Below are 18,278 nucleotides of genomic sequence, written 5' to 3'. Positions count from 1 at the left end.
ATCTTATGGTTTTGGGTGCAATTGTAAATGGGATCAACTCCTTGATTTGTCTCTCTTCTGTCTTGTTGTTGGTGTATAGGAATGCCACTGATTTCTGTGCATTGACTTTATATCCTGCTACTTGACTGAATTCCTGTATAAGTTCTAGCAGTTTTGGGGTGGAGTCTTTGGGTTTTCCACATCCAGTATCATATCATCTGCAAAGAGTGAGAGTTTGACTTCCTCTTTTCCGATTTGGATGCCTTTGATTTCTTTTTGTTGTCGGATTGCTGTGGCTAGGACTCTTAATATTATATTGAATAGCAGTGGTGAGAGTGGACATCCCTGCCGCGTTCCTGACCTTAGGGGAACAGCTCTCAGCTTTTCCCCATTGAGAATGATATTTGCTGTAGGTTTTTCATAGATGGCTTTTATGATATTGAGGTATGTACCCTCTATCCCTGTACTCTGAAGAGTTTTGATCAAGAAAGGATGCTGTACTTTGTCCAATGCTTTTTCTGCATCTATTGAGAGGATATGATTCTTGTTCTTTCTTTTGTTAATATATTGTATCACATTGATTGATTTGCGGATGTTGAACCATCTTGCAGCCCAGGGATAAATCCCACTTGGTCATGGTGAATAATCCTTTTAATGTACTGTTGGATTCTATTGGCTAGTATATTGGTGAGAATTTTTGCCTCCATGCTCATCAAGGATATTGGTCTGTAATTCTCCTTTTGGATGGGGTCTTTGTCTGGTTTTGGGATCAAGGTAATGGTGGCCTCATAAAATGAGTTTGGAAGTTCTCCTTCCATTTCTATTTTTTGGAACAGTTTCAGGAGAATAGGTATTAAGTCTTCTTGAAATGTCTGATAGAATTCCCCTGGGAAGCCATCTGGCCCTGGGCTTTTGTTTCTTGGGAGATTTTTGATGACTGCTTCAATTTCCTCAGTGGTTATAGGTCTGTTCATGTTTTCTATTTCTTCCTGCTTCAGTTTTCATAGTTGATACATCTCTAGGAATGCACCCATTTCTTCCAGGTTGTCTAATTTGCTGGCACAGAGTTGCTCATAATATGTTCTTACAATTGTTTGTATTTCTTTGGTGTTGGTTGTGATCTCTCCTCTTTCATTCATGATTTTGTTGATTTGGGTCATTTCTCTTTTCTTTTTGATCAGTCTGGCCAGGGGTTTATCAGTCTTGTGAATTCTTTCAAAGAACCAGCTCCTAGTTTCGTTGATCTGTTCTACTGTGCTTTTGGTTTCTAGTTCAGTGATTTCTGCTCTGATCTTTATGATTTCTATTCTCCTGCTGGGTTTAGGCTTTATTTGCTGTTCTTTCTCCAGCTCCTTTAGGTGTAGGGTTAGGTTGTGTATTTTCGACCTTTCTTGTTTCTTGAGAAAGGTTTGTATTGCTATATACTTTCCTCTCAGGACTGCCTTTGCTGTATCCCAAAGATTTTGAACAGTTGTGTTTTCATTTTCATTGGTTTCCATGAATTTTTTTAATTCTTCTTTAATTTCCTGGTTCACCTATTCATTCTTTAGTAGGATGCTCCTTAGCCTCCATGTATTTGAGTTCTTGCCGACTTTCCTCTTGTGATGAGTTCTAGTTTCAAAGCATTGTGGTCTGAAAACTTGCAGGGAATGATCCCAATCTTTTGGTACCGGTTGAGACCTGATTTGTGACCTAGGATGTGATCCATTCTGGAGAATGTTCCATGGGCACTAGAGAAGAATGTGTATTCTGTTGCTTTGGGATGGAATGTTCTGAATATGTCTGTGAAGTCCATTTGGTCCAGTGTGTCATTTAAAGTCTTTATTTCCTTGTTGATCTTTTGCTTAGATGATGTCCATTTCAGTGAGGGGGGTGTTAAATTTCCCCACTATTATTGTATTGTTGTCAATGTGTTTCTTTGCTTTTGTTATCAATTGTCTTATATAATTGGCTGCTCCCATGTTCGGGGCATAGATATTTACAACTGTTAGATCTTCTTGTTGGATAGACTCTTTAAGTAGGATATAATGTCCTTCCTCATCTCTTATTACAGTCTTTGTTTTAAAATCTAATTTGTAAGGATTGCCACGCCAGCTTTCTTTTGGTGTCCATTAGCATGTTAAATGGTTTTCCACCCCCTCACTTTCAATGTGGTGGTGTTTGTGGGTCTAAAATGAGTCTCTTGCAGACAGCATAGTGATGGGTCTTGTTTTTGAATCCAATCTGAAAGCCTGTGTCTTTTGATTGGGGTATTTAGCCCATTTACATTCAGGGTAACTATTGAAAGGTATGGATTTAGTGCCATTGTATTGCCTGTAAGGTGACTCTTACTGTATATTGTCTGTGTTCCTTTCTGATCTATGCTGCTTTTAGGCTCTCTCTTTGCTTAGAGGACCTCTTTCAAAATTTCTTGGAGGGCTGGTTTCGTGTTTGCACATTCCTTTAGTTTTTGTTTTTTCTGGAAGCTTTTTACCTCTCCTTCTATTTTCAATGACTGCCTAGCTGGATATAGTATTCTTGGCTGCATATTTTTCTCATTTAGTGCTCTGAAGATATCTTGCCAGGCCTTTCCGGCCTGCCAGGTCTCTGTGGATAGGTCTGTTGCCATTCTAATATTTCTACCATTGTAGGTTACATATCTCTTCTCCTGAGCTGCTTTCAGGATTTTCTCTTTGTCTCTGAGACTCGTAAATTTTACTATTAGATGTCAGGGTGTTGACCTATTATTTTTGATTTTGAGAGGGACTCTCTGTGCCTCCTGGATTTTGATGCCTGTTTCCTTCCTCACATTAGGGAAGTTCTCAGCTATTATTTGCTCCAATATACCTTCTGCTCCTCTCTCTCTTTCTTCTTCTTCTGGGATCCCAATTATTCTAATGTTGTTTCTTCTTATCGTATCGCTTATCTCTCGAATTCTGCCCTCGTGATCCTTCAGTTGTTTCTCTCTCTTTTTCTCAGCCTCTTTATTTTCCATCATTTGGTCTTCTATATCACTGATTCTCTCTTCTGCCTCATTTATCCTAGCAGTTAGTGTCCCCATTTTTGGTTGCACCTCATTAATACCCTTTTTGATTTCGATTTGGTTAGATTTTAGTTCTTTTATTTCTCCAGAAAGGGTTTCTCTAATAACTTCCACGCTTTTTTCAAGCCCAGCTAGTATCTTTAAAGTCATGATTCTGAACTTGAGGTCTGACATCGTACTAATGTCCGTATTGAGTTGGTCCCTGGCTGACGGTACTACCTCTTGTTCTTTTGGTGAGGTGATTTTTTTCGTCTTGTCATTTTGTGCAGAGGAGAATAGATGAATGAGAGAACAAAATGCTAACAGGTTAACAACGTCCCCAGCAAATATACTCTATACAAATCAGAAAAGACCTGAAACCAGGGGAAAAGAAAGGAAAAAAAGAAAAAAGAAAGAGAAAAAAAGAAAAAAAGTAAAAAACAAAAACAGAACAATACAAAAAAAGCAGAATATTATCAAATATGATCAGGCTAGTGCATAGATCAGTGCCATACACTAGATTTTGAGCGTATTTTGGTCTGTTAAAAAAAGTGCCTCCTAAAATTTTAAAGGAAGAAAGACATATATGTACAAAATAAGGGTCAATACAATAAAGGGATGGAAGATGACTGTAAAGATGAAAATTATAAAAGATTTTATAAAAGGAATTGATAAGATAAGTTGTTTGAAAAAAGAAATAAGAATATTTAAAAAAAATAAAAAAGGGAGAGAATGTGGTCAGCCAGGAGACTAGAACAAAGGCATACACTAGTGATTTAGGGTATATTTTGATCTGTTAGAAGAAACTGTATCTCAAAATTTTAAAGAGAGAAGAACTTATATATATATATGCCAAAAATAAGGGTAAATACTTTGTGGGGATAAAATACGACTCTAAAAATGAAAAATAAAAAATGTTTTTTTTTGAAAGGGATTGATAAGATGTTGGTTGGAAAAGGGAAAAAGAAAATTAAAAGGAAAGTTAAAAAAATTAACTTTGATGTACTAATGAATCATGGTAAAAAAAAGCCATGAATTCTATGTGCAGTATTCCCCTAGCGCTGGAGTTCTCCCGTTCTCCTTGATCGGTAAACTTGGTCTTGGCTTGCTGGCTGTTTGTGCTGATCTTCTGGGGGAGGGGCCTGTTGCCGTGGTTTCCAAATGTCTTTGCCGGAGGCTGAATTGCCCCGCCCTTGTCGGTCTGGTCTAAGCAAGCTGCTCAGGTTTGCTCTCAGGAGCTTTTGTTCCCTGCAAGCTCTCGGTACAGCTTTGGAGGACCAGGGTAAAATGGTGGCCTCTCAATCTCCATCCGGAGGAGCTGAGAACTCGGGGCCTCACTCCTCAGTGCACCCCCAGAGAAAAGCAGTCACTCCCGTGTCCCCGGTCTCGGCCGCACTCCGTGCTCACCCGGCCTGTGACCAAGCATTTCTATCTCTGGCACCCGACCCCGTGTGGAGATCTCCACAGCAGATCCCTGTGGTGCGCTCCCGTGCCACTCCTCCTGGGGGAGAAAGGGGAGTCTCCCTGGCTCTGCCGCTTGTTGGGTCCCTTCCAGTAAGTGGTCGCTTCTCTGTTCAGAGAGTTGTTGCTACTCTCCTCTTCGATCTCCTGTTGAGTTCGTAGGTGTTCAGAATGGTTTGATCCCTATTCAGCTGAATTCCTGAGACCAGACGAAATCCAGGTCTCCTACTCCTCCGCCATCTTGCTCCTCCTCTCTAATGAGAAAAACTTTTAAAAAGGCAAGAAGAATGAATGGTGGAGTCTGGGGGATACAGCTAGGAAAATGAGAAAAAGCCAAAAGGACTTTTTGGGACCCAAGGCTTTTGCTGATAAATTAATGAGGTCTTTAGCTTCTAAAATATTCAAAGCTCCAAAAAGAAATTAATTTTAAAGCCCTTCTGCCCTAGATAATAGCTTGAAAATATCACTTTTAATATTTTTTGCATTGCATGTTTTTATCATATGTAGTCGATGTTATACTCAATGCAGTGTGACATTTCAAGTGATTAAGGGCCTGGTGGGGGCATTAACAATGCAAGACCTTATTTTCATTTACACTAATGATTTTATAATGGGGGTTTTATTATATTAATTATGACTACCAGGAGTCAAAAGAAAACAGAAGATACCCAAGAAACTCCACTCTTTGATAAAATAGCTGTTATCAAATTTGTTGACATAGGTGGTTATTTGCACAAAGGGAAATAAAAGCCCTTATGACTATTAATCATGACAAGCTTGATGTGCTATATAGTAATTACTAAATTAATTTATCCATTATTGCTGGGTTTTAGGTGTTTCTTTTTTCCTCCACAGCATGAAATACACATTAAATTTGTATAGAGCTACAGCTTCATCGTTTGAGTTGCATGGCAGGCAAAGTCAAGTTGGTTTGCTCCACATTCCTGTATCTGCCCACCCCCTGCCCCAGTCTAATAGCAAAACTTGGTTCATAAGTAATTCCTCTCTTGCTGTCTCACAGAGTGCTTGGATGGTGTATAGTTTTAATACAGCAAATTGCTTATTGGAAGCAAAAATTACCAGACCCCCTCCCTCTGGAGGTGAGGAGGCAGCTTAAAATATCTATTGCTGCTGCAAACCTGCAAGTATTCACCGATGGTAATGAGAGAGAATCTGTATCATTTTAAACTATTTTGTCTCTGGCGAGCACAATAATTTCTTTGTGTTTGTGCAGAAAGCTTTTTCAACAGACATGAACATCTGAGACTGCCAAATAAAATATCATTTGGAAGAAGGAAGTTTCCTACATACCCTCAAACCAACCAAGTGCAGGGAGGAGAGCTAATCTGACAGTCTTGATAGCAGGAGGCAAGCCAGTCAATACTTACGGATAATTATGAATTGCATTGTTCCTTAAAAGCAACAGAGACTAGGAAATGGTGTAATTTGCCATGCCGGTTTGTTACTCCAGCAATATACTGCTTGTAAAAAGATTTCATGCTTTAATTCATCTGAGAACCTCATGGTGTTTTACAAGCACTAATTACTGAGAATCTCGCCATGCTTAACTAAGACAAGCAAAGTCTTCAGCACAGATCCTATTTTTAAAGTTGGTAAATAGGAAGAGAAATACACTATTGTGAAGAGAACTGAGAGAGAATTAGGAGAAAAAAACAGCTGGCTGACATCACAAGCTGTTCTTTTCAGGCCAGGACAGCCATGAAACAGTATGAAATTCATCCTAGGAATAAAGATTTTTCCTTTTTTTTAATTTTATTTATTTATTTGAGAGAGAGAGCACAAGCATGGAGGGGAGGGAGAAGCAGGCTCTCCGCTGAGCAGGGAGCCTGGTGCGGGGCTCCATCCCAGGACCCTGGTATCATGATCTGAGCCGAAGGCAAACGCTTAACCGACTGAGCCACCCAGGTGCCCCAGAATAGTTTTTCTAATAAATTTTTATTTATTCAAAAACTTTTATTGAGAGGTTCTAAGAGGTAGAGCTGGACCGAGGCACAAGGGATAAAAGAGTCCATTTGGGGTGAGAGACCTGCAGGTGGGCTCTACACTATCCTGCCATAAGCTCTGTGAAGAAGCTACCTATAAAGGTCAATGGGAGCAGAAAGCAAAAGGGACCTTAATCTACTCAGGAAATTGGAATTCTGGCTGGAAGCATTTGTGCAGAGGTAGGAAATGGGTTTTCAGGCAAAACAAAACAAACAAACAAAAAACAAGCCAACAAACAAAACAAACAAAACACACCTCATTTGCAAAGGCATGGAGCCCTGTTTCTGAATCCGAAGATAATTTGGTGTGGTTTGGACTGGGGAAGAAAGCAGTATGCGGGTGCGGCGGTGTGCACAATGAGTAGTGTGAAGAGGGAAATACAGTTTCGCAAAGAAGAATATCTTATTCCACAAGTAAACCCTTTGTTCTTTTAAGCAAAACCTGAATTGCGATCACTTGGTACTTCAAAATTATATCAGCCACGTGCTTTCACAAAACCTATATTGTAACTGTACTTCCCCAAATCTGATTAATTAATATTGCAGTTGCCTGGCTTTTTAGCTTCTAATCTTGTTAGAAAACCATGCATTGTAATCTTTTATTCTAAGCTTCTTCCTCCAAAGGGATTAGGAGCAGGTTTCCATTGGAAATTGGTTTCCTTGCCTCATTGAAGGTAAATACTTCTAGTTTAATATGGATATAACATATATCCTGTCATTTGTCATTGATAGTTTTGTAAAAGTTGGGCTTGTAAATAAATGTCAATGTTTATTTCTTTTATATCTCCACTAAAGTTGAAAACATAAAGATGAAAAATGCATTTATCCACCTCCCTCTCTCCCCTATTAAAGACTCAAAATCAGTTTAAACTTCAAAATTTTAGAAAGCTGTTGACAAAAAGGATGAAGAAGTGTTTTGCCAACCAAAATGGCATTACTGTCACTGTTAATTTGCTTTAAATTGCCATAGAAAAGAGATACTCATTTCATGCTAGCATTTCTCATAGGCTTAAAACCAACTAGTGAATATTATATCTTATGGGCTCAGACATGAAGTGTATGGCTAAATATTAATCTTGCAAACTACTACACTTACAGCCACAAACACACACCTAGTGGACTAAGGCAATAAAATAACTTACAGTTCAGTTAAAATACCTAAGTGTGAGTTTGAAAAACAATGTTACCTCATCCCCTCTGAAATGATCCCAGATTCTGTGGATGGACTTAATTGTTCATTGCAAGGTGAGCAACTTTCTAAATAAAGAGAGAAAGGGCAGCATTTCAGGTTTTCACATTTGTCTTTTTCTTGTATTCCTAGAAACAGTGAAATCTGTTTGAAAGCAATAGTCTATAGGAAGAATTTATGTGTGAGAGCTTGGGATATAGATCATTCATTCATCTATGCAAACATTTATTGATCTTCTTTTATAAACAAAGTACTGTGTTATACATTGACAAAATAATAATAGAGGACTACATTTTGCCACATATTTGGAAAAAACAAATGTTACTACATAGAAGTGATTCAGTGTAATAGGCATTATAAAATGTATTTGGAGAACACTGAGGAGGAAAGATTGTTAACTCTGTCTATGAGGGCTAAGAAAAGCTTCACATTCATGCTAAATTGAATAACTGTACTCAACCAGATTTCACTGTGTTAGGATTATATAAATATTCTAAGCAGGGTTGGGCCTGGTTAATACTTGGATGGGAGGATTATATAAATATATACACACATTTTGACACGCCTCATGTTGGGCAGATGACCCCTAAACATTGACTTTGGTCATGTTATTTGCTTTGCACGAGAAGGTGTTAGTGGACATAAGACTAGCAGAAGCTTAAAACTTGCTCACAGATTTGGCCTTCCTCTTGCACTCCAGAAGAATATGCCCTGGAGAGCTGCTGCCAATCCAGTAGAGGGACCAGAGCAAACCAGCAGTCTAGAACCAAACCCAGCTGGTCTGTAGCCTGAAGCAGAGTCACTAAGCTAAGCCCAGTCCGCATCATTTAAACTATAGTCGAACTACAGTCCTATGAACATACAAATAAATGCTTGCTTTTGCAAGCCACTGAGTTTGATTGTTCTTGTTTTCTTTTGTTTTTTTAAGAGCAAAACTGGGGTGCCTGGGTAGCTCAGTCATTGGGCATCTGCCTTCGGCTCAGGTCATGATCCCAGGGTCCTGGGATCGAGCCCTGCATCAGGCTTCCTGCTTGGCGGGAAGCCTACTTCTCCCTCTCCCGCTCCCCCTGCTTGGGTTCCCTCTCTCACTGTCTCTCTCTCTTTCTCTCAAATAAATAAATAAAATCTTAAAAAAAAAATAAGTAGCAAAACACATACAATATTTAAGCTGGATTTTATTTTTTTAAAGACTTATTTATTTACTTTAGAGAGGGAGTGGGGCGAGGGGCAGAGGGAGAGGCAGAGAGGGAATCCTCAAGCAGACTCCCCATTGAACCCAACTCAGGGCTCAATCCCAGGACCCTGAGATCATGACCTGAGCTGAAATCCAGAGTGGGCTGTTTCACCAACTGAACCACCCAGAAGCTCCTTTAAGCTGTATTTTTAAAAATGAATAAGAATTTTCAAGGAGGGTGAGGAGGAGAGATATTCCAGGTAGATGGAACAGCATATAAAAAAAGGAATAAACATAAGAAATTACATATATCTATAAAGTATCAAGTAATTAGATAGTGCCAATATGCAGGTTATATGAAGTGATTGGCTTAAAATTAAACTGTAAAGATTGGTTGAGACCACATTGTTAAAGAGTTAGGAATATATTCCCTAAATAATGACCAGATATTTTTTTAAGGAATATAATGTTATTACAACGACTCCCTGGGTTAACCTGCCAGGCAATAAGTCAAAGGGCCCTCCTGTGTTTATTCCGAAGCACAGATCCAAGGTTGAGTGTTTAATTGATTTATCCCTTATGTCTACACACAAATGTTTTTTCTTGGTACAGTTCTTGCCGTTGAGGCCAAAACTTTGCTTTTCCAGCAAGAGCTCAGTGGCTTTTATTCTTTAATTAGGCATCAAGGACCCCAAGTCATATGGAGGGAGAGGAAGCAAAAGTTGAAATCCCTCTGACTTTTTCAGGTCCCAGCTATGCAAGGAATCACCATGAAGGGCCATTTGGCTTTTATCAGCATTTACACTGGGATTGACTTTAATTCAATGCATTCAGTTTTTCCCCAAAACCTCTGCCCTCCCTGCAAACACAGCAAAACTCAAAGAAATCTTTGACAACCACAGGAAACAGGGCATCTGAGACACCCCTCTGAAGACTCTGAAGGAGGCAAGAGATGTGGCTACAGTCATAGTGAATATGCTGGAGATTTATGAGTACTATGATTGTGGTTCAGGGAGCCTGCTCAAGCAGACATAAATCTTAGTAGAAGAGTCAGTCAAGCCATATAAAGATGCCACAAGGAAAACCACAACTGTCAAGGGCTGTACTTATTGGCATTACAAAATCAAGGAATGCTATAAATCTCATTTACATATAGATAGACCCCTCTTGTTCTAAGTCATCTTCATATTTAGCAATAATTCTGTCACCAATCAAGAGAGTAAGCAATAGTTACTAGAAGAAGATATATCAGTTATTACAACAAAATACTGTAATAATTTCTAGTATTTATGTAGTAGTCTCTGGTTTACAATGTGCTTTCATGTTCACTATCTTATTTTTAAAGTCACCACAAGCTTGTGGATCAGACAGTACTGATATTTTCTAACCACTTCCATGCTTCAGATAATGAAGCCTTAGAAAGTTTAATAAAAACTTGCCTGAGCTCTCAGAGTTTGTTAATGGCTATAGACTCAAAATGGGTCTTTTGACTCCTTGGCCAAGCCTCTTGATATGGATGGAAGGAATCTCAAAAAAATCATACTTCTGTTGATTGAGCTCTCAGAATCAGACTTGAATCTAGCTAGAGTGTAGGACCATTGCTACATAAACCTTCAGTGTCCCCCTCCCAAATTAACACATTGAAACCTACCCTCCCACGTGATGGTATTAGGAGGTGGAGCCCCAAGGGAATTATTAGGTCATGGGGGTGGGGCCTTCATCAATGGGATTAGTGCCCTTATAAAGGAGACCCCAGGGAGCTTCTTGACCCTTGCTCCATATGAGGATACGATGAAAGTAAAGCCATCCATGTACCAGGAAGCCATTCTTCACCAGACACTGAATCTGCTGACACCTTGATCTTGGACTTCCCAACCTCCAGAACTGTGAGAATAAATGTTTGTTGTTTAAGCTACCCAATATAAGGTATTTTTGTTATTGCAGCCTGAATGGGCTAAGAAAAGCATCCATTTTGTTCCGGGGAATTTTCTACCCGACACGACTATTACATGACCAGCCTAATAAAATCAAGGGAGAGCTTCTAGTGGGATGGGAACAAGTGATTAATCAGTGGACCCACAGTAACCTCTGCATTCATGCAATGCCTCAGAGTTTAAAAAACACTTTCATAACTAAAATTAAAATTATTGATTTTAACTCTGTTATATGTTTTCCAAGGGGAAGCACTCATGTCAAAATAGTTTAAATTGTAAGTCATAGCATTTGACTTATATAAATTCTTATGTATCACTTAACAAGCTCTAATTTCATGATTATTCAATTGAGGAAACATGCCCCCAGCAGCGAAAGACTTACCAAGAATAACTGATTCGGTTAATTCACTGAAACTCAAAACCTGTTACCCTACCTCCCGGTCAGACATAACACAATGATGCCTATTCATATTGTGCTGCAGAAATGCTGGGGAAGGATCATTTGATCTTATTCCCAGCTCCAAATCCCCATCCAGTCAACACATGCAAACCACACACACACAACTTTAGGATTCTGTCTATATCCAGATGTCAGTTGTGGTCACCCTATCCTTTGTAACTTAGACAAAACTGTTCTGGCCAAAAGGTTTCTGTAAATTAATGATTTCAGTCACCTATCACCTTCAGCAGCCATTCTCTTTGGTCTGTTGTGCATCAACCCAGATGGGACACTCAGCCCTTTTTTTCTTTAATTTTCAAAAAAATATATGTAAGTAAAATACTTATGAATAGCAAGTTTTACTGAAGGCTTTGCATGATTGGAAGGGTTTGCATCTCAGAAAAGCATATTGCTTTAAAAATTGGCAATAGCTATTAATATAAGAATTCTTTAATCACCCCACACTAGGGAGCTTCTCACTGGACATTTAATTTGTCATATTTCTCTTGGATGCCCACTCTCCCTCCTCATAACTCAATTTTCATTAGACAAATCTTCAAAATAATCTTATGTTCTATTTTCTATCCATTATGCTACCTGCCTTTGCATATTCAAAAACTCTAATATCCTCCAAATAAAAGCCACGTGTTCAGATTTCCCCTTTAGCAGAACAGAGGAGCTGTCAAAAGCATTGAAATCCATTCATCCTTTCTTCCTCCTACCTCTCACTCTCAGTGGGAGGTTGCAATGAGGAGGGGGCAATGCTCACACCAGATACCCACTTCAGAGAGTGGAATTGACTACATTCAACTCAGGTTTTTTAAATCCCACTTTTTAATAATCCCGTTCTAGGAAGTCAGTGAAGAATTTCCCTTGCAAATAGCAGCTGGCTGTCAAAATTGCTTGACATTCTGTCAGTGTAAGATACCAATCCTGAGTTTCTGCAATGTCAACTGCCAGGTGAGTAAACCATGTTTAAACAGAGCTAGTGTGCGTGTAATCATTCAAGATGCTAAAACGGATTACCTCCCATGATTTAATTAGGTAGAAAGTTCTATCTTTTTATGTCTTAAAAGCAATGTGTACCCCGATTCCTGGATCTCCATTTCCTTAAGTAAAATTCACTATTGTTTTCTGTCTTGGGCCATACAGTAGGCAATAATAATGAGGGAAAAAATGCACTCCCTAAATTTTCACAGCTATAGATACTTTTTATACTGGACATGATGGAGAAAAGCTCATGTGGTTATCTCCATCCCCACAGTTGGTCTGGAAGGTGGTGATAATGTTAAAGTTTGTGTCATGGTTAAGCACACAGCACTAGAGTCAGAGTTCCTAGTTTCAGATACTGGCTACACCACCCATCATGTCTGATCAATAGCAAATTCCTAAATGTCATCCTATATAACCTAACAGTAGCATTTGACACAATTTATTGCTTCTCCTTGAAACACTTTTTTCCCCTTTCCTTTCTTCTACATTACTCCTGACTCACTGGCAGCTCCTTTTCTGTGTTCTTCATAGGTGCCTCCTCATTTCTTTGGCTTCAAAATGTTGAGATGCCCCAGAGGTCTGCCTGTGACTCTCTTTTCTATCTATCCTCACTTCCTTAGTGACCTCAATCAGTTTCACGGTTTTTATTTGGCATAGATTTCTCTCCTGAACTCCAGATTCATTTGACCAACTCAAAGTCCAAAATGAATTCATGATCCACACACTCTCTCCCCCAACAAAAGTTACATAGGTATAGTATAGAAAAAAGCAATCATTGTTCTGCTTATGAGAGCAGAAGTATAAGAAAACTCCACTGAGGAGGAATTTCTTGCTAAGGGTCTAAAAGTTTGAGTTAATAGGGAACCGGAGCGATGGAGAAGGAAGGCATCCTAGGTAGAACAAGTGTAAAGTTAGGTAGATTTTTTAAAAGCATGGTATTTGGAGAAGGTTGGCCCAAGGACTTGGAATTAGAGATTAAATGTATTTTTTTTCAAGAATTCACTCTACCCTGGTTGTGTAACTGTATCCAGAGTCTTCCTCCTCTCTTAGCATACATGAACTTCCTCTTAACCCCTTTTAACTCTACAGGATTGCAGACTCTAAGTAGCCAAGGGCAAAACTGGGAATAAAAAAGGTTGTGTAAATAAGTTTCATACATTCTGTTTGATAGATGAAAAAAATTAGAAGCTATGTAACCCAAGGGAATCCACTGAAACATAATTAATCAATGTTTGTAAATTGCTTTGAGACTCTGAGTACATACATATGAAAATTTGTACCATTTTTCTTATCTAATATGGTTTGTTTGTGACATTATAAATTGGTGAGTGGCAGAGAGTAGGTAGCTGCTCTGATGAAGTTTAAAAAGGACAATTTTATATCAAGAAAACAGTAAATTTCCATTAATTTTTATTGATAGTTTTGTTATAACAAGCAATAATAGTTATAAATAATTAAACAATAAAACAAGTCTAGGCATATTTGAGTTTTTAATGCATGCCTCAGGCATGTGATAAGTCATAATGATAAAATCAAATTGACTTTAATCAAGAAGCCTGCATTAATGACCTAGTAATTCATACCCTGTTGTCTATTTATCACTATGATAATGTCAACATTTTTACAAGTTCAAAGATCAGCTTTTTCCTTGTGCACCACAAAAAATTCCAAAATGCTGATTAAAAACAGATGTCCTTTTCCCAATGCCAATATTTAATATTAATTGCAAATCTTGGAGGTCCTTTAGCTTTAAATGTCACATTTTAGGGTACAAAGCAAGATGTGAACATAGCAATTCTTTTCATTTTCCATCTTGTTAGATTATTCCTGTGATACAGTTAAACAGACCATGAAATGGGTTCTTTCAAAACTAAATTTCAATAGATTAAAATCTATAGGGATTTTCAGACATTTACTCCTCCTACCTTATAAATAGGACATCTCAAAATAGCTCATTTTAAAAATTGCAGATTACTGCCTTAAATAGACATAATTTGACTCTATTAAAATTTCCAAATGACTCTGTTTTGCATGCAAGCTTGTCATCAGAATTTGTCTCAGAGCTCTGAGGTTGCCAAAATATCATAAATTTTCATGGTACCTGGCAAGCAACAAACAAAAAGATCAGGTCTGGTTAATATTTATATTATAATGACACATTCTAAAGAAAACTAATTAAATCCTAAATCCTAAAGTTGGGCAACTCCATAAAACACCATTGTTCTATTTGAATGTTGCTCTAGATCCAACTGCCTAGGCATCTCCAGGGTGAATCTGATACGATTATGGCTATTTCAGCCCAGGATTCTAGCACTGCATTTTGTGTGTGTGTGTGACTATCTCTGAAGTCTTGAAGGATGTCACTATTTATTATGATTTCTTGATTTAGCAGAAGACGGCAACCCTTAGGGGTACCTGGGTGGCTCCGTCATTAAGCGTCTGCCTTTGGCTCAGGTCATGATCCCAGAGTCCTGGGATCGAGCCCTGCATTGGGCTCCCTGCTCCGCTGGAAGCTGCTTCTCTCTCTCCCGCTCCCCCTGCTTGTGTTCCCTCTCTTGCTGTGTCTCTCTCTGTCAAAAAAAATAAATAAAATCTTAAAAAAAAAAAAAAAAAAAAAAACAAAACCTTTAAAGTTTATTTCCAAAAAAAAAAAAAAACAAAAAACATAATCACTTTACATTTAAACCTCTCTTCTGTCCCTATTCCAAAGAAAGTTACTACATACTGCGAGTTACCAACTCTCCCCTTTTTTCATGTTCCCCTTTCTTCATGCCATGCTTAGCTCTAAGTCTTTGATGGTCCTCCAAGGCCTAATGATTAAGTCCAGGTAGAGTAACTCAGCATTCAGCCTGATCTCAGTCTATTTTTCCAACATTGCTCTCCCACTGACATACTCACCACCTCCCAGGCACCATAAACTCTGGGAACAATGGACTCCACGGTTTTCAGGAAGGTCATGCATTTTGATGCTTCTGTGCCACCATTTACAATATTCTCAGCACTTGAAATAACATTCTGAATTATTTTTTTCTTTTGGGAAAATTATATTAATTCTTCTAAGTTAGCAAATTAGCTTCCCCCCGCCCAGTGACATATTGACTTACCCAGTCAAACGTGTTTGATTTATCCAGGAAATCTCGGAGACTTAACATGGAAGAAAACCAATCTCCTGACCTTGACATAATTATGACACTTATCAAAAAGGCAATTATAATGCAGGAGACTAAGTGCTATGATCAGGACAAGCTCTTGGGGTACTAACCCATCTCTGGTGACTTGGGATTGCCTTCCTGAATGGTAGAATAGAAGAGACATGAAGGATAAGCAGAGTTAACTAGGTACAGAGTTGAGATTCTTTTTTTCACTAAAAGATTAAGATTTCCCCAGAATAGAGTACTTTGATGATAAAGCTTTTATATACATTATCTAATTCTTATACCTCTGAATTAAGTATTATTATTCCTATTTTGTTGATGAGAAAATTAAGGTAGCCTCAAAAAGGGAAGTTCAAATAGGTTTATATTCCCATTTTGTCCCATGGTGATGTTGGGTCATGGTGTGGGGTCACCATTTACCTGGTGAATTAGTGGAAGTCCAATCAGGAGACGGAAATTACACAGTAATTTGAACAGGAAAAGTTTAATAGAAATACTCTTAAGAATAGCCTACGGCTATCGGGGAGTACTCCAAAAAAGACAACTTGGAAGGGGAACCTCCATTCTAAGCCTGGAATTCAAACTTTGTCGAAGATGTGGTTGTAGCCCATGGGGTAGTATGGAAGTTCACTGGCTTCCACAAGTTGTACTTGGTCCACAGTCACTGTACAAGCAGGAAACACCTCTTCCCAGTAAAGACAAGCTGCCTTGCCAGGTGGGCATGCAGAGAAAGTCAGGGTGTATGGAGCCTGCTCACAGGAGGGCAACATATGGTTGGAGGTGCCTGCCGGCAGGCCACAAAAATAATCCTCCAAGAGTCAGACGGGCTGAGGGAGAACAGAAAGGGGATCAGAGGGTTAGGAACCCATTTAATGGCAGGGCAGCATATGTTCTGGAGCCTGTATTTGGAGTAACCACGTCTTGGAGGCTCCATGGTAAATAGAAATAAGGGAGAATATGTCTGTCTGGTTCCTTCTGACTGTTTCCCATTGATCAAAGTTCTCCCCACACAGAATCTCCTACACTACTGGGTTCTATCATCTGGCCATTTTGGAAGTCGTTTGGGATGTCAGATCCCACATCCTGCAGTATACACTTCATCCTGCAGTGTGCAGCACAAGGTGCCAGAAACTGGACTGAAGGAGACCACACAGCTATGCAGCAGAGGTACTCCCTGGACAAGAGGTTGGTCAGTCCCTGATGGTGTCCATGTGGTCCAGGCAGTAGGCAGAGTTAAATGAACCTGAGTAGGTGTCTACGTATCTAATACATATCTCTCACTCTCCTTTTTCAACATCCATGGCCGATGAATCCCCAACAAATAGGTTGCCACCAAATCTCAATCACAGGAGCCACTTTCTGTCTTTAAATTAAATTTACATATTTTTACTTTCATAGATTCCATGTTTGCTTTGCAGCTGAATTTTCAGTACAATCATATTTTCCATATATATGTATGTTCTGGGAACCCAGATCTTCAGGTTCTATTAATTCTGGTGACAAACCTACATAATTTTCTTAAAGGCAGACAGGTTCTTCCCTGTCCCCTTTTTGGGAAGTTTTTAAATCAACCTCTTCATTTTCAATAGACTTATATCTACCTACGCCCTGATTACAGAAGTTATGAGGACTCTGTGAATGGAGGTAGTCACTGCCTTCCAAAAATATCATTATCAGAGCAAGAAGATAATGAATGACCCCCAAGCTTATTTTGAATCTTAAGGATGTAGATGGGTGGTTATTTATTTATTTATTTATTTATTTATTTTTTGATGTAGTGTTAGATGGGTGGTTATTTAAAGCTCTAGGAGCAGATGAGTGCTGTATTAAAAGCAATGGGCACCAAGTCAGAGGACATGAATTCAGATATGAGCTCTTCTGTAGGGTTACTATGTGGCTGAATCATTTAACCTCCCTAAATTTTATCCCCTTATCTGGAAAAGCAGAAAATAATACTTATTTCTGAGGGTTTTCAGGAGAATTAAATCACCCACCTTTGAAACTGCTGGGACCATATCAGACACAAAATATTTTTTCAACTGCTCGATGTTATGCAACATGCAGTCCCCTTTGTCTTTTTTTTCTGCCCAGGTCTCACTCAACACCAGAAAGTGATATCTTGACATACTGTAACAGTCTTCATCTAGCTTTTATTTGATTGCATTTGTACTTCCCTGAACATGTGTGCATGACTGTATTTCTCTGGGTCTCTGTATGTCTGTATGAAGTATCATCTCTCGTTGGCTGAAAAGGCATTAATATAATCTAACTGATGTAGGTGAAATATTTAAAGTTAAAAGAAAAACAACTGGAAGGTAGCTTCACATCACATCAAGGCAATTCACATCATGACAAGTTTTTATGAATATTTCGTTTTGCCATATGGCTCCAGATATGGTAAGTTACATTCTGTTAACTTTTTTTCTAGAGAGAGGCTGTCATCTAAACCTAGCAGAGCCCATTAAAGCTCAGATGACAGGCTATTTATTAATGCACAAAATAAACATTCATGCAACCTGAAATGTGTGTGTGACACCACAGATGTGGAAGTTAGTGAATAAGTGAGTCATGGACACATTCTGGGTTCTCATTTTAAGCTCTGAAAACTGCTTTTTCAGAAGATTGTTGACTTATTGGAAATAATGCACTACTTCCTGACAATGGAAAAATTAGACCAGGAGGAGGAGAGGAAAGGGAGCAACATGTATTAAGCACTGTATCGGGGAGCCCAGCCGATGCACACTTGGGCATCACCCTCTAGTGCACAGACAGGGCAGAGGAGGGTAGATCTGGGGCAAAAAGAGGATAACCAACAGAGATTTTAAAAATCAGCTTTTTCATATTTAATCTACCATCACCTTTAATTCCACATTTCCTCCCACGCCCAATCATGATAGCATTCTACATTCTCTGTGCATCTAGAGACTTCTGTCAAAGAGAAGGAAGTGTT

The sequence above is a fragment of the Callorhinus ursinus genome, unplaced genomic scaffold (assembly GCF_003265705.2).
Source record: "Callorhinus ursinus isolate GAN/ISIS: 27379988/994484 unplaced genomic scaffold, GSC_fseal_2.0 scaffold52, whole genome shotgun sequence".
Classification (NCBI taxonomy): domain Eukaryota; kingdom Metazoa; phylum Chordata; class Mammalia; order Carnivora; family Otariidae; genus Callorhinus; species Callorhinus ursinus.
The sequence above is the reverse complement of the archived record's forward strand: the minus strand, read 5'-3'. Positions refer to the sequence as shown.